Below are 4,359 nucleotides of genomic sequence, written 5' to 3' on the forward strand. Positions count from 1 at the left end.
CCCGGTTGTGTTAGGTAGGTTTATTGTGCCAAGCAGGCCAATAGAACATGTGGGATTAATAAATTTGCAGTTTGATTGGAGTGCAGAGATGAATAGCTCGGCAAGACCCATCTCCCCCTCTCTCTTGCTTTCTGGTGATGGGACTAGCATGCAGCTGCTTTAGCTAGTTCTCTGCCTCAACTTGTGAGCTACACTATCTGAGGGACAGACAGCCAACCTGTGGATTGTGTCGCTAGAGCTTGAAGTTCCTTCGAGACATGCTTCACCATGCTGTTGGTGATTTCATTGCTTGAGCAAATTAATACTTCTGGTACTTGGTATGCAGCTATTAATCTGATCAATGCCTTCTCAATACCAGTCTTGGACTACCAGAAGCAGTCTGCCTTCAGCTGGCAGAGGCAACATCTGCCCTGTGCCACAATTTCTTCCAAAGGGGCCTTGGTTGCCTGTCTCTTCTACAAAATGTCACACTGGTCCCTTATATTGATGACATTTTGTTGGTTGGAGCCACTAAGGAGGATGCATCAAAGACTCTAGATTCATTGGTACAACATCTGTGTGCAAGAGGTGGAAAAATCAACCCAAGGAAGATTCAGGCACCCTCCACCTCAGTAAAATTTCTAGGGGTCTAGTGGTGTGGGGCATTTTGAGACACTCCAACTAAAGTGAAGAATAAACTATTTTTCTGGCCACCCCAACAACTAAACAGGAGGCGCATCCAAGTGGGCCTTCAGATTTTAGAGGCAACATATCCTTCATTTGGGTATTCTAGTTCAACCTATTTATCTAAGTTACACAAAAGGCCTCCAATTTTGAGTGGGACCAAGAACAAGAAAACGCTCTGCAACAGGTCCAGGTTGCTTTGCATGCTGCTTTGCCACTGGGACCATATGATCCAGCTGAGCCGATGGTGCTAGGAGTGTCACTTGTAGATAGAGATGCAATGTGGAGTTTTTGGCAGGCCTCTATTGGTTAATCACAGCATAGACCATTGGGATTTTGGAGGAAAGTCTTGCCATCTTCTGTTCCCCTTTTGGAAAACATCTGTTGGCCTGTTATTGGGCCTTAGTGGAGACTGAACACCTCACCGTGGGTCACAAAGTCACCAAGAGGCCTAAGCTGGCCATTATGAACTGGGTATTATCTGATGCACGGAATCATAAAGTTGGACGTGCGCAGCAACACTCTATTGTTAAATGGAAGTGGTATATACGAGATCAGGCTAGAGAAGGACCTGAAGATACAAGTAAGTGCATGAAGAAGTGGCCCAAATGCCCACAATCTCCACTCCTGTCAGAGTACCTTCCTTCTCCCAGTCTGCACCTATGGCCTCCTGGGGAGTTCCTTATGATAATTTAACCAAATAACAGAAAAGTCATGCTTGGTTTACGGATGGCTAAGTACGATATGGAGGTGCCATTCTAAGTGGACATCAGCAGCACTACCGCCCCTTTTTGGGAGCTCCCTAAAGGACAATGGTGAAGGGAAATCCTCCCAATGGGCAGAAAGTTGACCAGTGCACCTGACCATTCAATCTGCCTACAAAGGAAAAATGGGTGGATGTGAGACTGTATACTGAATCATGCACTATGGCTAATGGCTTGGCTGGATGGTCAGGGAATTGGAAGGAACATGATTGGAAAATTGGTTAAAAGGAGGTGTGGGGAAGAGGTATGTGGATGGACCTCTCTTAGTGGGCCAAGAAGGTAAGGATAATCATGTCTCATGTGAATGTTTACCAAAGGTTTACCTCTGAAGTGAAGACTTTAAAAATCAAGTGGATAAGATGACACACACTGTGGAGACTGGTCCTCCTCTTTCCTCTGCCACTCCTGTTATCGCCCAATGGGCACATGAACAAAGTGGACATGGTGGCAGGGATGGAGGTTATGCATCGGCGCAGCAACATGGGCTTCCACTCACCAAGGCTGACTTGGCCACTGTCATTGCTGAGTGCCCCATCTGTCAGCAGCAGAAACCAACATTAAGGCCAAGGTATGGGATCATCCCTTGGGGAGATAAACTGGCAACTTGGTGGCAGGTTGATTACATAGGACCACATCCATCATGGAGGGGGAAGTGTCTTGTTCTTACTGGAATAGACACATACTCTGGATATGAATTTGCCTTCTCTGCATGCAATGCTTCTGCTAAAAACTACCATTCGTGGACTTATAGAATGCCTCATTTACCATCATGGCATCCCACATAGCATTGCTTCAAATCAAATAACTCATTTCACAGCAAATGAAGTGCAGCAATGGACCCATGCCCATAGAATCCACTGGTCATATCATGTTCCTCATCATCCTGAAGCAGCTGGCTGGATAGAACGATGGAGTGGCCTCCTAAAGACCTCACTACAGTGCCATCTAGGTGGCAACAACTTTTGGTGCTGGGTCAGTGTTCTCCAGGAAGCTGTATACACTCTAAACCACTGGCCTATATATGGTGCTGTGTCTCCAATAGACAGATTTCATGGATACAAGAACCAATGGGTGGAAGCTGGTGTGGTATCCCTCACTATTTCTCCTAGTGATCCACTTGCATCATTTTTGCTTCATGTGCCTGCAACCCAATGCACTTCAGACCTGGAGGTCCTGGTCCTGAAGGAAGGATCTCTTCCACTGGAAACACAGCACTGATTCCACTGAACTGGCAGCTGAGAATGCCCCCTGGACACTTCGGCGTTCTCATGCCTTTGGATCAACAACAGGTCAGGAAGAGTGTTGCTGTACTGAGCGATGTGACTGACCCTGATTACCAAGGAGAAATTAGACTGGTGCTACACAATGGAGGTAATGAAGAATATGTCTGGAATCCCATAGGCGATCTCTTAGTACTAACGAGCCTTGTAATTAAAGTAAGTGGTGAACTACAGCAACCCAATCCTGGCAGGACATCTAATGACACAGATCACTCAGAAGTGAAGGTTTGGCTCACCCCACCAGCCAAACAACCATGGCCATCTCAGGTGCTGGCTGAGGGTAAAGGTAATACAGAATGGGTCGTAGAAGAAGGTAGTTCTACCTATCAATTATGACCATGTGATCAATTGCAAAAGTGAGGTTTGTGATTGTCAGTTTATCTTCTTTATATGTACTTATTGAATATATTTCCTTTGTTCATGTATGATGTTAGGTGTAAGTGTAATTTCATTAATGTCTGGAAATTATATATGACTAAAGAATTGTGTTCAGTTGACAAATTAGCATGGGGTGGACTGTGATAGGTAGGCTTATTGTGCCAACCTGGCCAATAGAAACATGGGGCTAATAAAGTCACAGTTTGATTGGAAGGCAAAGAGATAAATGGCTCAGCAAGCCCTGCCCCAATCTCTCTCTTGCTCTCTGATCAGACCAGCATTTGGCAGCTTTAGTTAGTTCGCTGACTCAACTTGTAAGCTACACTACCTGTGGGACAGCCAACCCATGGATTGTGTTGCTAGAGTTTGAGGTTCCTTCGAGACCTATTTCACCATACTACTGGTGTACACATTTCTTGAGCTTGAGGTTATTGGATCCTGTCGTCTTGCATTGCTTGAGTTCAACATCCCATCTGGCTTGCTTTGCTAATTTCCTGAGCTGCTGACTGTTGGTGACCCGCCCTGCTGCCTGTAGCTGGACTACCTGCATTGCCTGAGGAAAGACTCAGCTGTCTGCTTCCTTGACCTTGGACCCAACAGCCCTCATGAATTCAGGGACTTCCAATATATTAAATGTTCCAGGGAAGTGAGTTGAACTGAGCCCTCTGTACTACTATGTGGACTAATTAGTTGTAAAATACCTTTGTGCTGTATATATTTGGTCATATATACACAAAATCATAAGTGTCCTGATTTTGTTTCTCTAGAGAACCTTGCATAACACACCGGCTATTAAAAGATAAATGTCTGGGGTGTTAATGGCTTGAAGTTATACAAGCGGTCATCTAGCAGAGAAGCAACACGCCCACATGGAAGAAGCACACCAGTTGGTGCAATTATGAGGTGTCATTGGGACCGGTTAACAGGCATCAGAATACCCCTAACTAACAAACATATTGTTGGTAACGAGGGGGGTCAGAGCAGAGACCCAAAGCCTATATGTAGACAATGGGACATTCTCCACAGAGGGGTCATAGGGAAACCTAGCAGTGCACTGTAAAACACACAATATTCCTCTGGTTCCTTGAGGCTTCCTCTCCCCTCACTATCATGATCCCAGTGCTGCCTCTCACTTTAGACTAGACTGGAGCTTGTACACAGGTACAGACAGATAAGAGATAAAAGCTAGATTATCTTATATTTTAAATTTTAATAAAATATTAAATAACAGCTGACCCCAAAATAAAACTGTTATTTAAAATAATTTCCTATTG

The 4,359-nt window shown here is 44.9% G+C and overlaps 1 pseudogene; it reads left to right on the forward strand.

Moving 5' to 3' along the window:
* The first annotated feature begins 282 nt into the window (after positions 1-282).
* On the forward strand, positions 283-3,076 carry LOC105978324 (annotated as a pseudogene).
* Positions 3,077-4,359: the final 1,283 nt, after the last annotated feature.

The sequence above is a fragment of the Echinops telfairi genome, unplaced genomic scaffold (genome assembly GCF_000313985.2).
Source record: "Echinops telfairi isolate 266 unplaced genomic scaffold, ASM31398v2 ScPeMD7_443;HRSCAF=831, whole genome shotgun sequence".
Taxonomy (NCBI): domain Eukaryota; kingdom Metazoa; phylum Chordata; class Mammalia; order Afrosoricida; family Tenrecidae; genus Echinops; species Echinops telfairi.